Here is a 20,124-nt window from a genome sequence, read left to right as displayed (position 1 = left end):
TACCTGTTGGTTTTGCTTGTACTTTTTACCATGCACATTTTAAAAAACATGTAATTGTATTTGCCAATCTTTTATAGCTTAAGGTCTTCTACTTCCTATGGCTTCCTCTGGTATTTGAATCTGTTTGTCCCCATACTTCAAAGTTTAATACATTAGGAATTTATCTTATTATTAGGTGTCATGAAATGAGCCAGATCTTCTTTTTCTTTTCTTCTCTCTGACTCATTTTCATTTTTCTCAACACTATTTATTAAATAATCCACCATTCCCCCACATATCTGCATTGCCACTTTTTCTAAAATGCCATATATAGATGTATGTCTATTACTGGGCTTCATATTCTGTTCTATGAGTTATCTGTTTATTCGTGTGACATTATTACACTATTTTAATTACTGAAGTTCTGCAATGTATTAATACTTGAACACTGCCTTCCCCCTTACTACTATTCTGTTACAGACCTTTCTTGGCTATTTTTACTTGTTTATTTTTCCACATGAACTTTTGACTCAGCTTGATTATTCTGACAAAATGATGCTGACATTTTTATTAGACCTGGGTGAATATTGTAGTTTTATTTAGGGAGAATTGACATCTTTATGATGTTGAGTCATCCCATCTGAGGGCATGGGATGCTTTGTCTTTTGTTCATATCTTAGTTTGTATCATTTTAAAGTTTTTTTAATAATGACCTCATATATTTTCTCTCAGGCATTTTATCTTTTGTGTTGTTATTGAAAATAAGGAATTTTTCCTTTTTTGTGTCTTCTAACTGCTTGTGTTTGAATGCTAAAGGTCTATTTCCACATATCCTAATATTGAATTATCAGTGCCTGATGGTGAACCTTTGATATATGGTTGATAGCTTTCTTTTTGGCAATCCTAATTGCTTTAGAGGATAACTTTTAGGCCTATTTCATAAAAAGAACTTAGAAGCATTACTTTTTCTCCCTACACTCTACAAATACAATTGGAATTATCTACTCTTTAAAACTTCTACAACTCGAAGTTTTCTCTTTCTATGCTGCTACAATGATAGTGTGCTTCCTGTATACATGGCTTCTTGGTGCGTTTTCTTATTTCAATCTACCTTCTTTTGTTCACGGAACAAAACTAAGTCAATGGAACCTAGAGATTTAGGTTTTGTAATTCAAGGTGTGTCCTTCAACTTCAAGAATTTTACATTGCTGATTCATTTGGATATCAGCAACTACAATGCCCTTGCTCTGCTGTCTCCTCTCTCTAATAAACACTTGTATGATCACCACTGTCATAGTGATTATGGACGTACATACGAGATGGAGCTTCATCAGCCTTGTTCCTTCCTGGTCATTATAATAAACAGAATACTTTTCTTTACCTGTTTTGGATAGTTAGGGTGAGGGAGAAGTAAAGGATTTGAAGTAATTATTTATTGTAGCATAATCAAATAGCATAAGCATATTTTGACTGATATAGTTGGTTCACTACTGAGAGTGCTACTCTAGAGGGCATTTAGAAATACAGGATATATTTTGTTTGCCACAGTGAGAGTGTCCAGGGACCAGGGATCTGGGATCCTCAATCTCTGATAATGCTTACAGCAGTCCTATGCAATAAAGATGACTGAGCCGCGCCAGCACAGCCAAGGGTTCGGCGAGCCTGAGTGAGGGCTGGTGAAGGATGAAGAAAAGATAGACAAGAGAATAAGCTGAGTCTAGGTGGATCTTCTGTTCTGGCTGAGGCCACAGAACAGATCCAGACTGCAAAGCTGATGCTTTATTTATAGTCAGGGGCCAACAAGGTAATTTACAATGTTCTTGTAAGTTTCACTTGTTTTGGCAGCACTTGCTGCCCCTTCCACAGCCCATTAGCTACCCAGGAAAGATCTAGGGAGAAGTCACAAGATCAAGCTTAATTATGCTTAGAGGGCTGTGCCTTCCAGGCTGGGACTTGTTTTCGACTTTGCCAGCAGGTCAGTGTGAGGCTTAACCCTAGAACCGCTTCCTACAGATGGCTTTGCTGTAATGCCAACAGTTCCCTCATTGAAAACCTCAGTAAATGGCTTGAAAGTACAACCAAATTGCCTTCCTGGAATAAGTGTTCATTAATAAAACCTTTCCAAAATTAAATATTTTGGGCATTTTTAAAAAGTAATTCACATAATTGTAATTCTTATATATGTATTATTATTTCCTATCCATGAGTCAACTGTCAGAGTTACTGCATTTTTACATCATTTTCATACTGTATTTGGTGCTCAGTAAATATCTGTGTTTTTTTTTTATTAGATTGAAATATCTTCATGGGCTTGTGTTTGATAAAGTACTTTCCATATTGTGGGTGCACATTCAGTAGAATGTGGGTTCCCTTTTTGTTTTCTGTAGTTTGAACTGACAAAAGACTTGGAAAATAAACAATTGAAAAAGACATTCCCTAAAGGTAGCCATCAAGTGTAATAAGACTCAAGTCAAATGGCCCAGCTGTCACAGTAAAATACAGCCTATTGACTTCCTTCTCACTAGGGAAAAGCACGGCTTGCCACTTACCACAGACAGCTTGGAGAGAAAGTATCACCCTAAGAACTGCAGGAAGGAGTGTCCCATATAGCTGAAAGGCACAAAATAAATCTGGCTGCATGTGTCCCTTGTAGATAACCACATGTTTTCCTAAGAGGTGAGGGTGGGCTATGTCATTACCTTACCTAAAGGGTCAGGAAATAAGTAGTACGATAGTTAAAATACTAACGGAGTTGAACAGCAACATTTAAAAAAATCATTTAAAAAGATTATTAATTATCAACTAGGTGCAAATTCCTAGTAGAGAGGAGTGGGGAGGGACAGTGGCTTACACAAAGATGAGCAGGATGGAACCTGCTTTTCAGGCTTTGGAATCTTATATGGAAGCTAAGCATATACATACATAAATCTAGTAGTTATAGATTGTGACAAATGTTATAACTGAGGTAGTAAGGAAATTTAGGGTGAATGTAGAAAAAAAAGATTGTTTCTAATTGGATGCAGGCAAATGAGTTAAATTCAAGAGGAAGAATACTTTAGTTGAACCTTAAAGCCTAATTATGTGGACTGCTGAATAATATATAAATATCACTGACTCCATCATGCTAGGGCAGGGTTAAGAGTGCAATGTTTGGCAGTTAAAGAGTGCTGTTATATATGTTATTCATATGGCTGTCTTAATATTAATAGGTGGTTTATATAATTAGAATCTGAAAAGTAGTGCTAATGAATTTAAAAATTAGGGTGTGCTAAAATTATTAAAATAATTTCCCACAGATTCCTCAATATGATTGTGTGTATACATATTTTGGGGATGTTCATGTCATGTAAAATGGCAGCTAGTAAACTCTATATGTCCACATTGCTTCAGTGTACTGACCTTGACTCCTTGCAGTATCCTATTCAACCAGAACCCAAAATAAAAATGTCATTTAAAATAATATTTAAATAAATTCTATTCTCATAGGATCAACTAGTACTAATGTTAATGTTCATTGAATTCAATGAGTTCTGTATGGACTATTAAGCAATATATTTTTTCCTTTTGTGTGAATACTGGTATTGATTAGTTGAGAAATAAATAGCTTGACTTCTCTTCAAGAAGTAGCACTTCATAATGTCTAGAATCTTCTTAACTTAGATATATCTAATGTATATACACCACTGAGAAAGGAAAGCTGCTTAAGTATGTGTCAGTGAGCCCAGACCTTTAGAGCTGGGAGCAAAAAATGATTTAATTATTCCAGTTCTTCCCATAATACTTATCCACTTTAACAGGATGCCTCTCGACTCCTTTGCCCCTTATTACTATCATGAGGAAGTAACTCATATTGATCGCTCTTGTAATCATTTATATAGCATGGGTGGGCATGTGGGAATGCTGTTCTTTGCTGTCAAGTGGATCAGCAGAGGAGGAGCTGGGCCCTAGATGTCCTGCAGTCCACTGCCTCTTAAAGAATGCTGATGCTAGTCCACACAGCATCGTGCTGCCCAGTTAGACGGCTCTGGGCTGCCACTGATATGAAGCATACATGGCCCAAGGGAGATAGCTGCTCTTGGTGATAAAATGTACAGTTTTCTTGGAATTTTCATTTATTCCAGAACTTCCTTCCAGAAAGCATATCCTGGTAGTTTGCTGTGGTTAGTATGAGTTAAGTGGCAGGAGAGAAAGAATATGAGGTGATAATATGAATTAAAATGTCTATAGTGTTTTCCAGATTATATATTATCTAATTTAATGATCACAATTGTGCAGTGGTAAAAGTATTATTATTGCCAAAACCAGTTTGGCTCAGTGGATAGAGCGTCGGCCTGCGGACTGAAAGGTCCCAGGTTCCATTCCGGTCAAGGGCATGTACATTGGTTGCGGGCACATCCCCGGTGGGGGCTGTGCAGGAGGCAGCTGATCGATGTTTCTCTCTCATCGATGTTTCTAGCTCTCTGTCCCTCTCCCTTCCTCTCTGTGGAAAATCAATTATATATATATATATATATATAAAAGTATTATTATTATCCTTATTTTAAAGGTAAGGAAATTGAAGTCTGGAGGTATTAGGTAGTTTGGCCAAGGTAATTTGCTCATAGGTGGAAGAGATGGGAAAAAAAAACCACACTAATCCCTAATATTGAGCCAGACACTCTGCCTATGCTCTGCATGAATTAGCAAATTCAGTCCTCACAACAGCCTATGTGGCAGAGGCTAGCACTAGCCCCGCTTGTTTTTTAATGCATGAGAAACTAGGTAGCAGAGACCACTTAGTTTCAGGGATAAAGTACTAGCCTTGAAACCAGACTCCTGCACTCAGTCTACACTGCGTGCAGCTATAGTCACACGGCATCTTTTGACTGCAGTTTGAGATTTCTATCCACGTGCTTTGCTAATATATGTCTATAAAGTGCTTTGCACATAAAAAAATTCTGAAATCAAGAGCTATTAATTAACGTGTGATTAACAAGGGCATTTTTACCCATTACCTTTATTATAAAGATTTCTGGAGATTTTACAACTATTGTTAGAATTAGCGAATGCTGAATTTCACGGAGCCTTTTCTTGTGTAAGGCTTTTTTCCAGGTTGTGGTTGGTAAGACTGAAATTCAGACAAAATGCGACTTTTCTCAATTGTTAAGGTGTCAGCAGTAACTCAGGCCAGCAAGGCACAGTGATAGTTACTACCCTTTACTGGTCATAAGCAGCCTGTGTACTCACAGTATCATTTTTTAAATGCTTTGCAGTTTTCCAAGTGCTTTCAAATGCATTCTTTCATTTGTACCTCACAACAACATTATCAGGTGGCTGTTATTATCCGTGTTTGACAAATAAGGAAACTGAGACCCAGTGTGAGAGGTTAAGACTCAGTTCACACAGCTAGGAAATGGAGGAACCAAAGCCCAGAGAAGATTCCCTGACCTGAAGCACAAGGCTTTTCTCACTGCACATCGCTGCCTCCTAGCTTTACTACGATTTCTTACCTTTCCCTTATATTAGTTATGAGCTATCATAATTTGAAAATGCAAATGTAGTAAAGTATCACATGAACAAAAAGGGAAATTTGATGGTCCTACCACTGAAATCTTTTTTTTTTTAAAGTAATTTCAACAAATATTCATCCAACACATTTATTTAGTCCCTACTTTGTCATTGGCATTGTGTTAAATTATGTGAGGTACATAAAAAAGCAGGGATGGGAATGCTAGGAGAAGTTTTCAGCTCAAGTTAACACATAAATATATGTGTTACATATTTATGTATAAATATACAAATATCAATTATGAGAGGGAATCACTGATCAGTTGCCTCCTGCGTGTCCTCCACTGGGGAGAGAGCCCGCAATGCAGAGCATATGCCCTGATCCATAGAACCATGACCTCCTGGTTCATAGGTTAGTGCTTAACCACTGAGCCACATCGGCTTGGCAAGTTAACCCATTTTTAGATGTAAAAAAAAAATTATAGAAATCATGTCAAGATAACAATTTTCATGTATTAATTTACAGTTAAACTAAAATCAAAGATAAATTTGACATAGGTACAAAGATGGTAGCTGTGTCTTATTTATCTTTACATTGCACATAATGCTTGGTTCAGTATCTTTCCAGTTGAATGAATGAAGAAATGAATGAATAGAAGCATAGAGTTAGGGCCCTGTCTCTTGGGCGCTTATGGACTAAAATGAAAGATATGAAACCAAATGAAATAAAATACCAGCCTGATAGATGCCTATCCGGAATAGAGAAGAGAGGTATAATTGGTAGGTGAGATGATCAGGGAAAGCTTCGAGGAAGACACACTAATTGAAGGATGGATAAGCAATAAGGATTTCACTTATCCTTTGAGCAACATATGGATAAAGTAGCGAAAATAAGAAGTGGGAAATTTAAATCTTCCAGCACCCTGTAGGTGGGAAAGCAGGCATTCAAAACACTTTTGTTGAACGAATGAACAAAATTTTTAATATATTAACTTTTAAAAGTGAAATTCTGTTGCTATATCTTGGTGTTTCTCAGAATAAGTTAGAAGGAACTGTCAAAACACTGTGGTCAAAGATCTTGCCATCCTCAGTTCAGTCCTTCTTAAAATCACAGAAATATCTTAGAGAGTGCTTTACTCTGTTATAGATATTTAATAAGCCTATACATTCAGAGAAGCAATTTGGATGTATAATCAAAGAGTACAAAAAACATCTTTGAGAGTTTGCATCATTTCCTTGAGAGGGATAAACACCAAGCCAAAAGTCTTCAGTTATGTCCTCATTCCTGACTTATCCCATTTAATTTTAACATATTTTGGCATCCTGGCCATAAAGCTAGGATATGAGAATGCCTGCTTGATTCTGACCTTCAGTGATACTCTGGTCTTCATATTGATCACTTGCTTTTATTTCTTTTCATAGAAAACCACTTGCAGTGCCTCCTAGGTTACTCTCAGAGCTGGGAATTCTATACCAACAATAAACAGAAGCATTATTTACCATGAGGCATTTTCCCATTTGATGGCAATGACTCACAGTGCTTTCCTTTACTCAAGAGTAGAATAATAATGCTCCCACATGAAGTTTAAGTTTTTTTGTGTTTCTAAATTTTACCCAGGGTAGTAATCATCAAAATAATAAATAAGAGCATAAAGCATGAATTATGGAGGTGGAACTTAAGTTTGCTTTTATTACAACAACAAGTAATAAATGTACTCAGATGTACTTTTATCTGATTCCCTTTAGAAACATTTTGGAGAATAGTAAAAAAAAAAAAAAGTCAACAATGTTAATATACTAATGTAAATTATTTAATGTTTTTGATGATCACATTTGATGCTCCATACTAGTATGTATTTCATCGAGAAGCCCCTTTTGAACTGGATGCATGCATATGTTCAATAAAGTTCAAATAATTGGAAATTTTGACTTCCAAAACCATGATGAACATTTTTTCACAAAATAACGTTCTAAATTACTGACTCCTGTCTTTTAAAAATGTGTTGTGTGTGTGTTGTGAAGGAGTTTGTTAACAGGGAACAGGAGCCCGAGGCCTCAGGCGTTATTTACTTACGTATACGTGCAGGACCCAGAGAGAAGAGTTAGCCTTTCCTGCCCCTGGAGGTGCCATTCACTGTGGGTTTGCAGTTGTGAGGAGTAGAGTCTTGCCTTTGACTTCTAGGTCCCTTTGGTGACTGTGGCACCACACAGAAGTTACAGCTTCTTCCAGACTGCCCAAATTCCTTGGGTTTTAATGGCAATGGTGTGCAATAATGGTGGAGATCAAGCTCAGCAATCCTAGAGAACTTCTTGCAAAAGAGTCTCTGAGATTTCTAGGAAGATGATCAGATATGAATGAGGAAAATGACTGTTCATAAGCTTTATGACCATTTTTAGGTTGTTTAGTAATAACTTGGGCTGAAAAACCCCAGGATAGGAGAAAATTGACTTTATCAAAAGTGGCTTGGAGCACTTGAATATTAAAAGAGATATGACCCAGCTGGATAGTGGCAAGTACATTTACTGAGAACAGATAAGGAGGAATAATCCAAGAGTTGCCTATTCTTGCTTTTTTTATACATATGAGGAAGTGGAGCCAGTATTTATTGTGAGCTTTGCCTGAGGTCACACACACGGTGTGACTTTCTGAACTAAGAGGAAAATAACTAACTTTTTCAGTTCTCAAGTATCTGCTCTTTCAACGCTCTTTCTACCAACTGCAGATTCCTTTTTTTACTCTAAATAAACGAACTGCAAACTGGAAAATAATTGAACAAGCATGGTTAACGGGTATTTGAAGTTCAGTAAGATCAATTGCAGGAGAGCACTTATGTACTATAAATCAGTAAATTAGTATATTAATTCAGAGTCATAAAAATTACATATTAGGATCCTGAAAGATATTGCAGATGTAAATGTGGAATCACAGTCTTGGATAAGTCTTAATGAACAACAATTCTTTTTTAAAAGAAATTGGAAACAGACTGTTGAATCTCAGATGGAAGGTGGGGGAGGGTGGATGGGTACAGAGATCAACCAAAAGACACAGACAATAGGGTGAAGACCTGGGGTGGGGGATTGGGGTGAGCTAATGGGGAAAGGAGGGGACAAATGTAATACTTTCAACAATAAAGATTAAAAAATAAATAAGATTCTGGACATTTGAGAAATCTGGTAACATACTCTAAAAACTGTCATGTTGGTATCTCCCATCTATAAACGGACAGGGTTTAGTTAGATGAATCTTTTCAATTCTCAGATAAATATAATCATAATCCAACATTTTAGGGATGAGTAAATGTTGTAGGATTGATCAGGCTAAGAAAGGTCCTAGTAGGCTTTTTTAAGAATGTAATTAAAAATTGGATACGTGCACTGGAGCCTGGAGTCAAAACATTGGCTGTAAGTAATTTAGTAAATTTTCATAAATGTGAGAAGGAGAGAGAGGGGATTATGGATGAGTTATACATATTCTTTCTAAGGATATACCTTAGGAAATAAGTATGACTCTGAATGAGCTTGGCAGGAGAATGAGTATTGCCAACTGTTAGAATATGTAAATATGTAAATAGATTTTAAAAGAGATAACATTTATATAAAATTCTAGCCCAAGTTTCACATCTTCCAGGAAGATATTTTCTCTGACTTCCATAGGGCATATTTATTCGATCTTTCTCTAACTTCTGTTGCTTTTAGAGTCAAGAGCATGCTATTCCATAATTAATTTGTACTTGTATCAAATATGTGCAATGGCCAGGTTAGATATTACAGGAGATACATATATGAAAAGGTAATTGGGTTTATCAGCTTCTTGAGGTCATCTGGAAAAGTCTTCATTGTTCTGAAAGTTGAGTTACAGTTTATGAGGGAGAGAAGAAATTTCCATTAGAATTTAGAAATTCTAAATAGAGGGCCAGGAAGTAAGCCATGGCTAGACTACATAGAATTTCTGATGGTATAAGGTCAGAGATGAAGCTGGCACTATAGGGTGGGATCAGATTATGGACAACACACAAAAATGGGAGAAAAAAACGTGCAAACCTATATCTGATAAGGAACTTACATCTAAAATATACAAAGAACTCTTACCACTCAGTTATAAAAAGACAGATAATCTAGTTTTAAAAAATGGTCACAGGATCTGAATAGAATAGACTTTTATCCAGTGAAGATATAAAAATCTCCATTAGGCACATAAAATAGACTTTTATCCAGTGAAGATATACAAATCTCCATTAGGCACATTAGTCGGTAGGGAAATGTAAATACAAATGACAATGAAATACCATTTTACACCCATCAGAATGGCTAAAACACAAAAGTCAGATAATAGCAAATGTGAAGGATGTGAAGAAATCAGAACCTCCTACACTTTTGGTAGGAATGTAAATTGATGTAGTCACTTAGAAAATGACCTGGTACTATTTCAAAAGTTAAACATAGTAATACCATTTGACCTAGCAATCTCATTCCTAGGTATGTAGCCACAAAAATTGAAACTTATGTTCACATAAAAACTTGTATATGAGTATTCATAGCAGCATTATTTATGATAGGCAAACAATGGAAACCCAAATATTAATCAATTGGTGAATAAATAAACAAAATGTGGTATATTTCATACATGAATATTATTTGCCATAAAATGGACTGAATACTACTACATACTGCAACATGGACGGATCTTGAAAACATGATATAAGTAACAAAACCCAGCTTCAAAAGGCTACCTATTATATGACCCCATTTATATGAAATACTCACAATAGTCAAGTCTGTAGAGACAGAAAGTAGATTAGTAGTTGCTTAGGGCTAGTGGTGGGAGGAAAAGTGCATTCTTTTGGAGGTGCAGGATTTATTTTGGTCATGATGGTGGTGATGGAAATGGTGGTGGTGGTTGTACAACTCTGTGAATATACCAAGAAACATTGAATTATACACTTTAAAAGAGTGGATTTTATGGTATGTGAGTGAGATCTTAATAATGCTATTATCAAGAAAACCCTGAACTCTATAAACATGAGTTTTAATTACCAATATGCATTAGTGATGTATTTTTTCTTTAAAATCTTTTTCCACCTCTGTACACTGAAAATGCCTAAAAACAATGGCCAGCCCAATAGCAAAGACCACCTTTAGAACCTAGATTGTGATCTCTATCACTGACATTGAAAGGAACTTTTGTGCTCTGGCCTGCATGGCTAAATGGTTAGAGCACCTGCACGTGCATCATAGGGCTGCAGGTTCAATCCCCTGCCCTGGGGTGCCCAGGGTTTCAGGCTCGATCCCCAGTAGAGGCATGCAAGAGGCAACTGATCAATGATTCTCTCTCATCATTGATGTTTCTATCCCTCTATTTCTCTCCCTTCCACTCTCTCTCTCAAATCAATAAACATATTTTAAAAATAAAAACCATTTAAAAATCAATGGAAAAAATATTCTCAGGTGAGGATTAACAAAAAAAAAGAAAAAAAAAGAGGAACTTTTTTTTTTTTTTGAGAAATGACTGCTTCTACATGTAGAATAAAAATAAAATGTACAAAGTGAGCCTAAAACAACCTCTAGTTTGGAAAATCAAAGACTGTTGGATAATGTCAATAGACTGAGGAGGCAATCTGAATTAGCTCTCTCTGGTCAAAGATGAAATAACTTGATCATCAGTTAAGACAAAAGCCACATAGTATTGGTGGAAACAGTGGGAATCACTGCTGCCACCTTGAACATTGGCCATTGAAATCTACTCATTAGCAGGGGGGAAGGAGAGGGTACTGAAGAGAATCAAGAGCTATGGGAGGATGAAGAAATGAGTTTGTCTTTCTTGGAAAAGTTATGAAAGAATCACAATTAGTCTTGGAAACTGTGGCACTCTTCTTCTCTATTGTAGGGATATTTGAGTCTTGGACAAAATGTTATATTCCTAGTAAGAGCAGTTTATTCCCATTCTGTGTTTTTCCTAGAATATAGGCTAAGACATTTGGAGAAATATCAATGCAGCAGCACTTTTATGCTGGGGTTTTCCAACACTCAGCCTCTGCGTGCCTCTCAACTGTAGATCATCCTTGTAGCGCTGCCACCACCAAGTGAAACTGTGAGTGCCGGAGTGGTTGTGCTCAAGTTTGCCACGATAGCTGAAGGGATGGTTGGACAAAGCATGTTTCAACTTCATCCATAAATAGGAACCATATGGAGAGTTTACCATGCCAAGAAAACAACTAATATCTGAAGGACTCAACTTGGCTCTTTCAAATACTATAATTTAATTTGTTTATTAAGCATCTATTTTATACTAGTAATTAAAGTTTTAAAGATAAATAAGACATGGTCCTTTGTTTTAGGAGTACACAGCCAAATAAGAGAAAGACATTTGTTTGGATAATAACTTTCAATAAATGTTATAATAGGATTTGTATGAATATTAGGGCTATATAGATGAGGGAACAATTAAATTTGGGGATTGAGATCAAGAGGTTGACAAAAATATAGAGATGGTGTCAAAACTAAAGTATTTGTAGTTTTACCCTACTGGCAGCCAAATAAATTAGCCTGCTTCAGTTTCATGGATGCAAGCAGAAAACAAGACTTAAGATAAAGAACTTTATTCCTGTGGCACTGCAAACAACATGACCTTTATTGGCTTCGGTTCCCCTTTTCACCCCAGGCTCACAGGGGCCACACAGAATGGCCAAAGGAATGTCATACATACAGAGGCTTTGGTTCACAGCCGAGGAACCCCAAGATTGGAAATCTACAACTTTTATAACAGGATGCAAATAGACTTACCCAATCTCTGTTCCAGGGGGGTATGCTGGAACACACCTTCCTGGAATTATATTGGACAATAAACAAACCTGCCTTCTGCCCCAGAAGGAGAAACTATCTTTATTTTCCAAGGCTCTTGCTACATAGATTCTATTAAAAAGATAGTCTGGAACAAAAGCTGCAAGTGCCCCTTGTTTTTATACCATCTTGGCTTCTGGTCAATTTTTCAATGTGTATAGACCCTTTGATTAATCTGATCAATCTGAGAAAAGCTACTTCTTGACTAATGTTTTTCCTGCTCCCTAAAGTAGAACCATAGCCTTAAAGGGAATATTGGGAAAAGAAAAGGCAAGGCTAAGCACCTACCTGCCAGGACACAGTGGACGTGAATCATGGCTGTGAGGACATGTGGGGGCCTCCGGCATGGAGGGGAAGACCGCAGTGTAGTGTAGTGTCTGTCTTGTTGCTCTGGGTGCATCTGTTGAATATGGAGGGTGAGTTTGATGGTTTATTTCACCTGAATTTTCCTAGGATTGCACATCTGCTGCATCTCCTTTTGTTTGTTGGAGTTTTTCAAATGATAAATGGCCAGATGTCAAGCTTTCTGTCACTTATCAGCCAATACCACCGCTCCTTCCTCAGTGAGATGGCAGGGCTGCTGCTGCTGTTTCCCTGATGGGTGTTTTGCAGCCATGGGTAAGGTTATGTGACAGTGCAGTGAGCCCAAGCTAATCGCTCCTTCCATTGCTGGATGCGAGCTGCCTAGCAGATGTCATTCCCAAGCAGAAACGATGGGCTGTCTAGTAAAATCACCAGGTTCTGAACTCTCATTTTAAAGAACAACAACAACAACAAAAATCCCAGATATCTGAAATGGTCCTTTAGCTCATTAGTATTTACTTTGGCGTTTTTAAAGCTTCATAGTTATTTATGAAGCTTTCCTGCTTTCTTCACTTCAGTATGCCCTCCCTCAACATTCCTTTTCTTTTTTTCTTTATATTCACAATCATGCAGATTTGCATGAGTTCCCTGCAGACAGTAGCCAATACACTTCTGAAATAAAAAGCCACTGTGCCTGTCTTCATATTATGACTGGCAGGCAGCCCAAGATTCCCTGTGCAGGCTCCACATATCTGTTCGCTTTGGTACATGGTGGCAGACATTTGAAATATGGTGAATAGAAAAGGCTATAGAAATCAGAATGCACTTGTGAAACAAGGTGACAATAACAGCAACTCCCAAGCTTTTTGATGTCACACAGCTCAGCAATAGTTTTCAACTTAGCTTTCACAGCAAGCTCTACCTTTACTGCAGTTTCTGTTGGCTCTGGCCAAATAACACCTTTTATTTAGAATCTACTTAATTATAATAACATTACCCCCAAATTACCCCCAATAAAATGGGTAAAAAGATTTGCGGAGGAGACAGCTGTAGAGAAATGAATGGCTCTCTGTCCCTGGCAGTTGAGCAACAGATTATACTTTTTTGGCCTCTTGTCTAGAGTCACAACTTTTATGAACTTCTGTATACATCATTACTATCAACTCTCGCATTAATAAAAAGAACTATCTTCCACACTCTACCCAATATTATAGCCAGTCATGTGTTTAGAATGATGGACGAGCAGTACTAGTGTGTCATTGTAGTTCCCTGTCACAGTGGCTACATCACAGGCTGGAAGTCATGTGTGTTATGGTTTAAATTCCATTTCTTCTAGTCAGTGGCTTAATGTGACCTTGGACTAGTTGCTTAACTCCTCTAAGATTCAGTCACATAATACATAATGTGGAAATAAAAATAATGATGTCATGGTATAGTTGTGATGATTAAGTGCAGTAAATCATGTGTTGTACTGGAGAAGAGACTGCTTGTTTTCCACCAAAATCCATTCTCCCTGTCCTCTTAAGCCCAATACTAGACCTCATTTTCTGTCTTCCCTTGTAAGAAGGTATAGCTGTATAACTGATTTCTTTCCACTGGAATATGAATAAAAGCAATATGTGCCACTTTTGGGCCAAGGCCATAAGGCATCATGCCTATTGTTTCTATGTTCTCTTTCTCCATTCTTCCATGTAGAACCAGGACATAGTGGTACCTTTGTGTTTTATCCATGTAGATACTATGTCCTAGAGCAGTGATGGCGAACCTATGACACGTGTGTCAGTACTGACACGCGTGGCCATTTCTGATGACACGCGGCCGCTGAGGCGGCTGCATGCCGAGGATGAAACATGTGCTGCTCCTGAGGATGAAACATTTGCGAAATAATGTTTTTTCCTTAAAGTGACACACACCCGAGTTATGCTCATTTTTTTGGCGAAGTTTGACACACCAAGCTCAAAAGGTTGCCCATCACTGTCCTAGAGTCTAGATTCTGGCATGGTGGCAAATGTGACTCTTTAGCCCTGGGTTCCTTGTTGTTTCATGGAGCAGAGGCCATCTACTCACCCTGAACATCTTGTTTGAGCTATTGTGTTTTTTAATATTCTTGTTAAAGCACTATAGCCTTGACCCTTACTGGGCGTGTAGAATGAGATCCAGCTAGTTAAAGGTATTCAAAACTATAGGTATTGAGTCAATTCCCTTATCAGACTATTGTTTCTTTAAGGGAAGTGTTCATATTTTAATTTTCTTTGTAATACAGGGTCTTGTGCATAATAAATTGTTACAATTCTTTCCTGAATAAATGCAGGTCCTGAAACTATAGTTTATAATATTCAGAGTTTAAAATCCTAGTTTTCATGCATTTTTTTTCTCTCTTCATATCTGACCTTTGTGGTTTCCCTTCCTCAACAACAGGCTATTTAGAGGCTAGAATTAATGCAATTTTTTATTATTCTGTTTCTGTAAGCAGACTGTGCCAGGATCCAACATGATAAAATTTTGTTTAAAATCAATAAACCTTTGAGGAAGCTAGGAATTCCACCTTCTAGATAAACTGCTTATATTATGGGTAATAATGACTGTGGTTTTCTGGAGAAATTAAACAAGTAGTAAAAATGCTCAGGAAAGTTGCCATGAATTTAAAAATAATCGCTCATAATTTAAAGTTCATCCTGGAGCATCATTTCATGAGATCAGTTTAGGTCATTTTTAAGAATGTGTTGCTTCTTGCATTAGAAACTAGATAAAACTAGATGGTGGTTTATGACTACAATATAGTTGATGAGATATTAAAATTTCAAACTGCAGCAGGAGTTCAAAAGGGAATAGCTGGAAGAAACATGTCCTTTTTAGGTGTTTCTATGGTCTGGGTTATAAATCGGCATGAAACCATTACCATTTTAATAACCACATATGTACCTATATGTGCTTAGGATATAATTAACGTGGATCATCTTGGGTAAATGGTAGTTAATTGATTTTTAAACTTTAAATCACATAGGCCATGGCTAATCCAATAGTGGGGAACCAGTTGGTTTCTGTTTTCCCTAGGCAGATGTCATCCTCCTGACTGCTTGCCTTAGAAAAATTTACTTTAGGAGCCATTTGAGATCCAGTTCCAACTTTGACACTTGCTTATATCTGTCCTTACTTAGTCTTTTTGAAACTTAGCTTTCTAAAACTTTAAAATGGTGAAAATAACAGCAACTGCATACCTCCTAGCATTATTGTGAAGATTAAATGAGATAATGTATGTAAACCTTATAACAGTGTCTAGAATTTATTAAGTACACAAAAGAGTTAACACTTTGTAGCTATTCAGAGCAGAGGTTCTTAAAGTATAGTCCATAGGCCAGCATCAGCATAATCTGGAAACTTGTTAGAAAGGCAAATTCTTGTGACTTTCTCTAGACCTACTAAATCAGAAACTCTAAGGGTGAAGCCCAGTAAACTATATTTTAACAAGCCTTTATGATGTATCTGAAGTTTAAGAACTACTTCCTTGCCCAAATTGTCTGAACATTTCTGGATTTCCATTTTCCAATCTGTAATACATTTCTATAATCAACGATGATGCTCAAAAACTGTTCCTCTTCTTTTGAAAAGAGCATCCTAATTTTCCACCATGGAAACCACTCTTCTCCATTCTCAGTTCATTTGGTAGAATGGGGTTGCTTTCACTCCTAACTTTAGGGTGGAATTGTGTTCTGACACTAAGCTAATCAGTGTATCCCAGCTGCAAGCTGCAATGATTACTTTAAGTGTGGATGTGGGATCTAATTTAGGTCAGTGAACTTCATGTTTAGGATTTCCACTGGAGTTGTTGAGAGATAGACACTCTCCACCATTGAAATTGCTAAGAAGAGAATATAAACCTGCAGTTAATACAAAAATATAAGCTTTTATTGGATGGTGCCAAAAGAGAGAACTTTAGAGGCAAAAGATAGAAACCAACTCTTGATGATATTGATTAAATCCTTAGATACAACCATGCCTGAGGGGCTTCCCCTAGACCAGTGGTGAGCAAACTGTGGCTCTTGAGCCACATGCGGCTCTTTAGCCCCTTGAGTGTGGCTCTTCTACAAAATACCATGGCCTGGGCTAGTCTATTTTGAAGAAATGGCATTAGAAGAAGTTTAAGTTTAAAAAATTTGGCTCTCAAAAGAAATTTCAATCGTTGTACTGTTGATATTTGGCTCTGTTGACTAATGAGTTTGCCGACCACTGCCCTAGACTATTCAGACCAAAAAAAAAATTACACCTCTTCCCACCTTCCCACATGTCCCACTACTTGAACCTGTTTTCCTATTAAAATAATAAATTTTAAATTATCTAAAATGAGCTCTGATTAATAAACTATTTCATGAGATTTTTGTAAGAAGTAAAATAAATCAATGTATATAAAATTAATTACAAGTATAAGTTATACAATTGTATCTGTCTGGGTCATCTGAGAAGCAGACACTAAAATGGGATTGTAGATACAAGAGACTTAGAGGAATGTCTGTGAGGGAAAAAAAGGGTAAGCAGTGAAGGGAAGCTGGGAGAACCATCAGAATTTAGTACAGGTCTGACCCTTGTAAAGGTGAGAGGGAAGGAAGGAAGGTTGCATAGAAGAGTCTTAGACTGAGCCACAGTTCTAAGAAAGTCCTTGACTCAATTACCTACCAGAGGAGTTCCCCATCTCCTAAGAATGGACCCAACTCAATATCCAGCTATGCTCAATTACTGGATAGGAGCAGCCCACTGGATAGCATGGCCTCCCTGAGAAGGTAGTGATAGATTTTAGAGTACAGCAATTGAGGCCTAGATCAATCATGCTCCACATACACAGAGCTCTGAGACTTATTTTCATGGCCATGATAAATGCCTAGGGCAGTGTCTAGAATTAACAGGCTTTCAATAAAAGAAAACCAAACATCCTCAAAAGCCATGTACAACTATTCTTTGTTCTAATTATGAGTGCATCCTGGGTTTCTTTCAGTAGTCACATGTTCAAAATATTGCAGATTAATAAAGCAAAACAAACTCTACTGTCCCAGCAGGGAGCAAGCTATTCAGCTAATCATTTATTGCAAATGCCACTCAGGTGCTATCTTTAACGCTTAACTGCCAGGCATACATACTGATTTTGTCAATATTATACTTCGACTAAAGTTATCATAGGTTAGCTGAAAGCATAGGCCACTTCAACTCTCTCTTATTCTAATGGAGTGTAATTTCCATATACCATTGCCCCAATTTACCTTCCTGTGACTTTGGATTAATAGTTGTGCATTAAGTTGAATGACTTTTAGAGCGAGAAAATGTAATTTCAAATTCTTATAAATTCACATGCAGCAAGATCCGTTCAGGCCATTTTCTTTTTCTTTTCTTTTTTCCTATGCCACCTCTTCTCAAAAGAGACAGAATTGCAGAAAGAGATCTTGGGAATCCCTGGATCTGACCCACAGATGAGAAAACTGAGTCTCAAGAGGACCAGGGGCTTGCTTGAAGACACAAAAGTTTCTTAGGGGCCCATATTTTTTTTTAAAGGGAACTTGACCAGTACTCCAATGCCCCTAAACCAGCTCACATCTGAAGCTATGTTTCTAGCTCACTGAATCACATGGCTATAGGTTACCTTTTACTATTTTGGTAATTAAGGTGAAAGCTTGATGTTCACTCTCCAGTAAGTACCACAGAAATCAATAAACAGAACACAATGATTTTCTCTTCTTGTTTCTATCAGTGCCTCACCCCTTGAGATAACTACTACCTTGACTTTTAGCATCATTGACTAAGATGCTTTTTTTCAGAACTTCTTATAAATGAAGTCATAGTATGTAAAAAATAATAAAATTATCATTTGTATGTTGGTTACCTTCATCATATCCAACTAATACTCATGATTGTGGAGATAATTCTTGCTTTTCCAAAGGCAGAAAAAGCTCACTCAATGCCCTCTTCTCCAGATTAGCTTCCCAAGTATCTAGAAAGTTTTTTCTGTGTTTGTGTGTCTTTGATTCTTTTCAGTTTACTGTCTTTATCTTTATCTCAGACTCAGTCTCTGTATCCCTTCCTTTCTCTATTTTTCTATCTATGTTTCAACTTCACTCATTTCTTTCTCTCTCAAGCTCTATTTTGCAATTTTTGCCTTATCTTGAAAGGGGTCAATACCTGATTATAATTTCTTCCTTCCTACAATGTCTGAAGTGGTGTCTGTATTTCATAATATACAATGCAATGGGCAGTGCCCCTATTGAAAATTAACTAATCAGTAGGATAATAATTACCAATGTGTGCTTCTTGGGAGTAAGTCATTTCTTATCTCTTTCTGAAGTCACTTCTAGGTCAGGAGAATCTAAAAAAAGAAAACCCTATCTTTCAATGAATGTTGTTATATAAACAATAAAAAAAATGTCCTAGATTCATTGTTACTGGAGACAGGAAGAGCAGTAGGGTTTTTTTTGTTTGTTTGTTTTGTTGTTGTTGTATTGATTTTGAGAGAGAGAGAGAAACATTAATTGGTTGCCTTCCATACGTGCCCCAACTGGGGATTGAACCCATAAACTAGCTATGTGCCCTGACTGGGAATCAAACCTTTTGGTGTATAGGAGGACACTTCAACCAGTGAGCCACCACCAGGGCAGAGCAGTATGTTTTACAATGAATATTTTTTGAGTAGTTAGCCTGGAAAATTTGAAAACTCAGAGCAAAGTGTCTCTAGTGAAACACAATGAACACCTGTTGTGATCTGATTTATCATCCCAAGCATTTGCTCAAATGTGATTTTGTTGGTAGGGAAATGGCACCAGGTGTTAGACCTGTGGAGTCAGACTGAACCTTGGTTCAGCAGCAGCGGTTCTCAACCTGTGGGTCATGACTCACAGGTTGAGAACCGCTAGCAGGGTCACCTAAGACCATCGGAAAACACAGGTATTTACATTACAATTCATAACAGTAGCAAAATTACAGTTATGAAGTAACAATGAAAATAATTTTATGGTTGGGGTCACCACAACATGAGGAACTGTATTAAAGGGTTGCGGCATTAGAAAGTTGAGAACCACTGCCCTAGAGGAGAAAGGAGTGGGCATCCTGCACCAGGACACTAGCTAGTGTTGGTAATCACAATCTGAAGGAGGGAATAAAGCTGGATTTCAATATGAGACAGTGCCTGGCTGAAAGAGCCAGAGAGAGGCAAGCCAAATCTGAGCCAAGAAGCAGCACCAAGGCCACAGGTCCTGGTCAGTGTGGAATAAGGGTTTCAGAGCCAAGCGTTCACAGCAGGATGGAGATAGGGGTTAAAGAGGCAGCTGGTGAGGTACAAACAGGCAGGATCTAGGAGGACTGCCATGATTGACTTAGGGTGTCTAGCTCATCACTGTTCATTGATAAATGTGTGACACCAGAGTATTTGAGTTGCCTTAAAAGGCCATAACCAATTAGGTAGTTTGACAGAGGTGCTGTTTCCATATTAGATTAAACCTTTTAGCCCAAATGGTGTGGGGACAAATTCAAATTCCTTAGCAC

The sequence above is a fragment of the Eptesicus fuscus genome, chromosome 15 (assembly GCF_027574615.1).
Source record: "Eptesicus fuscus isolate TK198812 chromosome 15, DD_ASM_mEF_20220401, whole genome shotgun sequence".
Taxonomy (NCBI): Eukaryota; Metazoa; Chordata; class Mammalia; order Chiroptera; family Vespertilionidae; genus Eptesicus; species Eptesicus fuscus.
The sequence above is the reverse complement of the archived record's forward strand: the minus strand, read 5'-3'. Positions refer to the sequence as shown.